The 8,217-nt window shown below is 41.5% G+C and overlaps 1 long non-coding RNA gene and 1 other non-coding gene across 4 annotated transcripts; both read left to right on the top strand.

Moving 5' to 3' along the window:
- The first annotated feature begins 544 nt into the window (after nucleotides 1-544).
- Nucleotides 545-4,808, top strand: LOC136494636 (uncharacterized). Of its 3 annotated transcripts, none has more exons than XR_010768643.1 (7): nucleotides 545-1,145; nucleotides 1,624-1,790; nucleotides 2,108-2,253; nucleotides 2,835-2,940; nucleotides 3,707-3,803; nucleotides 4,104-4,179; nucleotides 4,606-4,808. It is a non-coding gene; the product is annotated as an uncharacterized lncRNA (long non-coding RNA). The 3 variants fall into 3 exon arrangements; XR_010768642.1 differs by having other exon boundaries at nucleotides 1,624-2,010; XR_010768641.1 differs by having other exon boundaries at nucleotides 1,624-2,253.
- A 1,544-nt stretch (nucleotides 4,809-6,352) lies between these two features.
- On the top strand, nucleotides 6,353-6,459 carry LOC136495121 (small nucleolar RNA R71). The gene has a single exon (XR_010768902.1). It is a non-coding gene; the product is annotated as a small nucleolar RNA R71 (small nucleolar RNA).
- The last annotated feature ends 1,758 nt before the right edge of the window (nucleotides 6,460-8,217 follow it).

Below are 8,217 nucleotides of genomic sequence, written 5' to 3'. Positions count from 1 at the left end.
TTTGACTCTGTGGATTTCCCTTCGCGGAAATCAAGTCGTTTCACCAGCCACCTCCGAGCCAACACAGCCACCACCGCCGCGCCACCACGAGCTCCAGCCACCGCGCCGCCGGGGGGAGGAACGCCGCTGGGAGGGGAGTGGTGAGGCGCCGTCGGGCTAGAGAAGGAGAGGGAGGGGAAGGGAGGGGGAAAGAGTGCGGCGGCCGCTGCCGCCCCTTGTGTCGGGCTGGGAGACGCAGAGCGAGAGGGAGGGTAAAATCACAGGGGCATATTTGTCCTTTGGTACAAAAGTTAACACCGTTAGGGGTGGATGACAGAGCAGGGGCAAACTGGTGCTTCGTGAATGGTATAGTAGGGGTAAATTCACAAAGTCAAAAAAAAAAATAAGAGCAAAATCATAATTTCGATACAAAACAAAGGTACAAGGGCAAGAGCCCCTAGATTTTTTTTATGCTTCTCTCTTCTGGCGCATGAGCAAAAATCATGAAAGATGTCCCACGTGGCAGAGGAGCATGGGAAAAAATAGCGCGGACAGGGGACGCTGATGCGCGCGCTGCGAAAAATTTCCCTTGACCATCCGTGACTTATCCCCTTCCTTGTCTTCTCCCAAATCAATCTTCCTTTTCCTCTGCTCCTGGCCATTCCATTCGCCGTTCTCCATCATGGTCTGCTCCCCGCTACTGGACCAAGGGCGGCACCCTGCGCAGCTTCCCCGTCGGAGGTGGCACCCCCAAGAAGCCCTCATCGTCGTCGGAGTTGCCACGGAGACTGCTGCGGCGGCCCCCGCGGCGGCGGGGGAGGACTCCTCGCGCACCTGCTGCTGCTCGGCTTTGGCCTCTCCGACTCACCCTCCGTCGACTCCCCACCGCCAATATCCTCTTGCGCCGCCCTCCGTCGACTCCCCTGCGCCGAGATGCTCGTGCGCTGGGCCACGGGAGCGAGGAGCGAGGGCTCCTACTCCGCGCGACGCCGCCAAGGAGCTCCGGCGGCGCACGGCGTCCGCCTCGTCCGGCCAGGCCTCTCACTTCCATCCTGCGCCGGGCCCCCGGAGCCGGGAACGCGGGCCCCTCCACGCGACATCGCCGATGCCCATCCGACGGCAGAGGATCCAAGCACGGCGTCTGCTCCGACCTGCAGTTCAATCATGTACGTGCTTGCTAGTAGTAGATGCCTAATGCTGTATTCATTTTTGTGTGGTACTTATGGTATATATAAAAAATAAAAACTTGATGGTTAGTAATAGTAGTATCAGGGTAACGTCTGCATCTGACACGGATGCTGCCTGCAATCTCAACTTCAGATTAGAGGATTCCTCTTGTTTTATATTGGGTGATTGGATAGATTACTTGTGATTTTTTATATGATTTTTGGTTGCAGTACCAGGTAATGACCTTAGGATCTCAACGTGTGCTTTACAAATTCATAAATCTGTAGTTCAATCCCGGCATCATGTGTTAGGCGAACGATTGATCTACTCTGTTTGATCTACTATGTTCAAATTTTATTAATAAACGAGAGTTTATGTATACGATTATATTGTGTACATGACTGAGGTCAGCTTGTAGGCATGTCTAGGTTTCTGCCTCTTTATAGATGATACTGAACCGGTCTTCTTGTGCTGCAGGCAATCCTTGGATAGTTGGATGACAGGCGGCAAGGGGCATATGTGACTCGCCGGTTCATTCGTCAATTGCGGATGAAGCGTGCCTTGAGGCACGGTTCTGGGATTCGACCGAATTGGGCCGAAATTCGGTGGGATTCATCCATTTCGGACAGGCCCGAGAAAAAATGGTACCGGACAAAATATTTCGGCCCAATTTGAATTTTCGGCCCAGCCCATGGTATCTAGCAGCCTGCATTAGCCCTCCATAGATATAAAAGCACAAACACAGAAGTGAAAACCCTAGAGTTTCATTTTTCCTCCGGTTCGTCTGGCTGGCGGCGGCTCGCCTAGCGCGTTGCGCGCGCGCGTGCCCGCAACCAGAAAGCGCGGCGACGGATCTCCCGTTCAGTACACTCCTTTCCCATCGTCTCCCCTTCCACTCCTCTCCTCTCCTATCCTGAATACTCCCCAATCCCTAATCCCCAATCCTCCATTGTTGCTGTAGTGGTTCATTTGGTGGCGCCATGGAAAACAAATCACCAATCTACTGGTAGCAGCGGCATCAGCCAGATGAGGGCCATGGGCAGTGCAAGCATTAGCCGTGGCCCGTGGTGATGCTGCAGATGGGCATGCAAGGGCTACAGCACCATGGTCGGCACTACTTGTGAAATTAAATTTGTGCTTGCTGCAGTCTCTGTTTGAAAACTATTGGAGTATTTATTGTTCTTAAGCCTTGATCGAAGTATATGTATTGTTTGATCGTTTTTAATTGATTTCTCTGCTGTTCTATTTTTTATCAAAAATTCGGACCAAATTTGTCAAAATTCGGGCAAATACGAAATGTTTGACTGGTCAACTTAACTGAAAACCGGTCCGAAATTTCTGAAATTTCCGAATTTCGTCAATTTCGGTGACCACCGAAATTTTTAGCGTTTTGAATCCCAAAACCTTGCCTTGAGGATCAACAACCCTAGTGAGGTCCACTTGATTTTTTTTTACGACCACAATTCTTAGGTCTCAAAGATTTGACATCTACTGGTATGCCATGTGCCAAGCAATTTTTTGCTCTCTGCTATACTCGTATTGTACGCACATGGACATGGTACTTTGCAGCAATAAGTGTTGTACTGTTTGGTTGTAATGTGCCATTAGTGCTTAATTGAAGCAAATCTTCATATGTCTTGCCTTTGTCTTTGTGTCAAATTCTTGAGCATATTTATTGCTTCTTGTAGGAGTTGCTGATAATCTTCATCATCCGAGTCGGACAACTCCTCTTCGTCAAATATGATGTCAACAACATATGTGTACACGCCAAAGTCGTGTATGACATCATCCAAGGTATCTCCTACAAAAAAAAATTCTACAACTTTTATTTTGGTTGTTTATCCATCCGAGATCCTTTACTACCACTGCACAACTCTATAAAAGCTTGTGTTGCATATTTGGGCATCCAAAAGATCTCAAATAATAAAAAGTTTGAACTACAAAGTTGTAAATCTCGTCGAGTACTACAATTTTGGTATGAAGTTCGTCTTTATCGAATATCATATGGGAAAGTAATGTGTGGAGGTGTAAATTAAATACAAAATAAGTTTTAAAGTTATATTTACACATTTCTGTGGGGGAATATATTTGCTTAATCTCTTCTATACTTTACTCTATTTCACACTGGGCTGGAGGCCCATTTATGTAAGTTCAACGCTCATTCAGTGGACCCTGCCCTCCCCTCAAAAGAAAAATGCAAAACTGAAGCCATAAATAATTCCACGGTTTGTCATTGCTGAGTCAGCCATGTGTGTTTCAAAACTGCATATCCTCGGTGCTATTTCTGAATCTCCACAGAAAATGTTGTGAGTAACATTTATAATGACACTTTCGCTGCATTACTCATAATTGTGTTTAACTAAATGGCAACAATGTGAAACTGCATACTAGCAAACATGTAGAAGAGCTACATACGCATGCCTTTTGAATTATGTTTGCCATATTTGTACTATGGCAACCGTAGTACTCCGTAGTTATTTGCCTTGTGGTTGTTTATCTTTGCTTTGCCTGTACAGTTTCTTTAGGTCTCTTGTACCTAACTCATCTCCTTTACAAATAGAAATTGGCACATCTGATTCCAGTTCATTAGTAAAAAAAGGCAACATTACTAAGTTGAGCCGCTGGCCATCGTGATCCATGCAGAGGGTCGTCTCCAGGTTAGTTGAGATTAATCACCATGCCCTTCACCTATATAGATAGCAATTTCCTCTGGGATATATGATTTTGTGTATTAGATTTTTGTCCAATACCTTTTCAATGGCATGGATCGTTGCTATTTATTCCTATTTTAGTTTGATACATCTGCAGTCAGTCATATCAGGAACTCAAAATCCCTCATCAGCCACTTTCGTCAGGATTAGTTTGTTACCACACATTTAAGCGGAGCTCCAAATTTTTTTTGCCAGTTTATCGTATTTTGGCATGGACTAATGATTGTTTTATATATGGATTATCAGGTAGTCAAACAATTCTGAAAACATGAATTACTTTGCTAGTAGCCCGTTCTTTGCAGGTGTCTCGTGAAGTAATAAGGTAAATTTGATGAACTTCAATTTCAACAGACCTAGAGAAAATATAATCATTGGAATATCTAGTACTTGCTTTGTTCATTATAGTATCATGGTAATCATAGCTGAATGCATATAATGATGCTTGCTGCAACTCTGAGCCATATATTTTCATACTGAAGTCTGAAGTAGGAATGGTCGAAGTATTCTTCATACAAATATTGTTTCAAGAACATTGCCCAATTAGTTGAGATGAAACAAACTATTTGAGTCCACTTTATGTAATTTATAACACAATATTCATAATCAGTCAGGCATGGCATATATTATTGTCGAACCTTTATTATTGTTCTACATCTCAACATTGAATTTGTCTTAGTTTTAGAAGCTTTATTTTCCAATTAATGTATAGAAAAATTCTTAAACTATTTTCTTTTTTCTTGAATTGCAGGTTACTAATGTTGCGTGGCATCCCTAGGCACCTTGTTCAATCCTAAAGTATGATGGATGCAAGCTCGTGAAGTTGGAGAGAATACATTTTTCTTTTATTGTCGAACCCTTTGAGAATTCACATTCTATATGTAAATATTCTAGATGATGGTCATGATATTTTGAATATTACCACAAAACATGTTGGTGGCTGTTTTCGAATTTCCTATTTCATTGTGATGGCGCTTGTTTCATATTGCCTCAAATATCATTTAAAGGCTAGACTAAAATGCCTTTTTTTGTGGCCTTTGTGTGCATTTTATAACATTGAGATGATTTTTTCTTGAGTGATTACTTATTTGATTTAACTTTTTTTGGTTGCCATACATGATCGTTTTTTATAACTTTTTGTTAGACTCAAAACCACAAAAAATGTTTGCACTCAGGTTTTGATCATAGGAAACAATATCTTGACAATGTGTTGTAAATTTGACGGGTATTCATGTCGATGAAAAGATGAAATTCTTGATCAACATATACAGTGATAGGTTAGTGGGTTCGTGCAACAATGTCAAAAATATCTATATTACTCTCATTTAACTTCACATATTTTTTGGTTTCTAGTTTTTTTCTTCCCCATTGTACGTGTTCTTGTGATCCGGCTCCATCTAGAGTCTTGAGCTCGGCCTATAAATTGACAACAGGCTCTGGCATCGAACTAATTAACCTTTTTAATCGTCTACCCCATTGCTACTTGATTTTCATGTGATGACTACGTTGTGGCTGCCTAACCGCTTCGACGACACTTAGGTGCGATGTCTATGTCGCCTATGAATAGAAAGGTTCACATGTATATGTTTCTTTGTAACACTTGGGCTGTAACATTTTTTTTGTGTTACTACAGGGCATATATTTGTAACATATTTTATGTGTTCCATTTATGTGTTACAGCATAGTACACTTTTGTAACATTTTGCTTGTAACAATAATTTTGTGTTACTATAATTATTGTCAGTAACACATTTTTTATAAAAAAATATTTTGTGTTACAATCGAAGTCTGTAACACACTATTTCGTGTTACTATGAAATTTCACTGGAACACATTGATGAATATGTTACAAGAAAGTGCTACAATATCCTTGTTTTGTAGTAGTGAAGCTATCCATTCTATTACTTATATTTTCAAGAATTTTATCATTGGTAGCTACTTTCTTAGATAATTCTTCCATGAGTCTAGGTTGGCTAGCAATTAATTCTCTCAAGGGTGGTTGATTGAAGTTATTATAATTGTTACCTTGAGGGTTACCTTGGTAGTTACTTTGGTAGTTCGGCCTCTGTTGCTTGTTCCATCCTTGATTTTGTTGAGGACGATAGTAGTTGTTGTTGACAAAGTTCACATCCTCATGGGTTTCAGGGCAGTTGTTCCCTAAATGCCTAGTGTTTCCACACTCTTCACATGTCATGCGGGAATCATGAATGCGCATGACTTCTTTCTTCTCATTAGCTCGGTCTTTGAGCTTCTTCATCAGCAGGTCCATCTTGGCAGACAACATATCTAACTCCTTGAGTTGATGCATACCTCCACCCCTCTTGCGGGTCTAAACTCATTCTTCATTCCAACCTTGGTTAGAGGCCATCTTCTCTATAAGAGTTGTTGTAGCTAGAAGCGTGAGTGACAGAAATGCACCTCCGATATTAGTATCCATAGTCTCACGGGTACTATTGGTCAACCCATGGTAGAAGGTCTGCATGAGTAGCCAATTTTCCATCCCATGATGAGGACATTCTGATATGTAATCTTGAAAGAATTCTCATGCCTCAGGGACAGATTCATCATGTTGTTGCTAAAAACAAGAAATTCTCCCACGTAGTGTATTGGTCTTGCCCATGGGAAAGAACTTTTCTAGGAAGGCAATGGAGCAGTTATCCCATGTAGTATTTCTATCTTTGTTGGCGTAGAACCACTGCTTTGCCTTCCCCAAAAGTGAGAATGGGAAGAGGCAAAGTAGTATTGCATCCTTGGTTACTCCTTTGATGGTGAAAGTGCTACAGATCTCCATAAAGTGTTGGAGATATGCACTCGCATCTTCATGTGCCTTTCTACAAAACTAGCTAGCTTGCACCATGTTGATGAGAGCTAGCTTGAGCTCGAATCCATTGTCTCCAACATTGACATTAGGTCAAGTACGGATGTTGGCAGTGGTTGGAGTAGATAATTCATGAAGAGTCTTGTTAGCCATGGCTTCAAATTCTGGTGTTAAGCTTCGCCTTATCTGGTTGTCTTCTGAATCTAAATCTAGGACTTTCTTGAGTTTGGCTCTAGTTCTCCGGATTAAAGCTTTGGGATCTTCAACGTAGTTTGTCAGAAGGTTAAAATTGATCAGTCATTACCCTACATAAGATACACAAGTAGACAAAATAAGGGCAATCCTACTTGAGCAGGGGTCAATGGTTATCTCGATCACATCAATAAGTATAAGTTTATCAATACTTCCTTTGCTAGCTACCTTCCCCGGCAATGGCGCTAGAAATGCTTGTTGGTATTTATTAACTTGTCACTTGTTTTAGTAACCACCTATTAATTACCTACATCTCCTAACATTATTTTACTAGGTTGTCATCCCTAGTGATGGTGCCAGAGATGCTTGTTGGTACTGCCTAGCAACACTACTAGAATGATACTAAGTAGTTCTTTATCATTTTATATGACTAGAAAGAATATAAAGATATATGTATGAAAAGGAATCTGTAGGCGCATAGATAATTATACCATTGTAGTCCTTCACCTGAGAGTATTCTAGGTATCGTTATTTATATTTTACCATAGGGACTCCACATAACATCTTTATTGCCTTAGTTATAGGAAGAGAAAAGGCATAACATCTTTATTGCCTTGGTGAGGATCCATAAATACCACATATATTGAGAGACATAAGAGTGTCATACAATGGAATCTCTAAGTTTTGTTTTGAAAACTTATAAAAACTCTAGAACAATGGTGGAACAAAGACTTGAGACATAGTGCTTGGCTTGATTGTTCTGTCTTTCAATTGCTCAAGACCTAAGAGAAGGCTAAGAAGCCCCATGGTTGAAGGTAATATGGGTAAGTTTGAAAGTCAGATCAGTTTATTTTCATCCAGAGGAGAATTTTTGATTGAACGCATGTGTACTTTTGAGGCGTGAAAACATCATAGCAACCCCTGATCCATTGCTGAGTTTAGCTTTGCTCAGAGACTAGCAAAGGGTAAGCTTTGGGGAGCTTGTTGATGGTCACTAACATCAATCATAAACCATCAACATATCCTATATATATACTTAATTCCCACCAAATATAGGGATAGGGTTTTAAACTAATAAATTCCATGAGTTTTGTTGAATCTATGAATGCAGGAGGATTTAATCAGAAAACCATCAAGGTGGACCTATTCTAGGCCAAGGCTGTCGAACACCGGTTGCCACACAAGCGAAATCAAGCACGAGAAGTGGGTAAAGTGAGACTCGAGCAAAACAAAATGAATGATTTCATTAATTTCTTTCTCCCCTTTACATCCCCTCAATGGGGGCTATTTATACATGCCCATAGGCCTTTCATAGGACATAAAATGCCCTCTCAACCACTACAAATTCGGAGA

The sequence above is a fragment of the Miscanthus floridulus genome, chromosome 11 (assembly GCF_019320115.1).
Source record: "Miscanthus floridulus cultivar M001 chromosome 11, ASM1932011v1, whole genome shotgun sequence".
NCBI lineage: Eukaryota > Viridiplantae > Streptophyta > Magnoliopsida > Poales > Poaceae > Miscanthus > Miscanthus floridulus.
The sequence above is the reverse complement of the archived record's forward strand: the minus strand, read 5'-3'. Positions and strand labels throughout refer to the sequence as shown.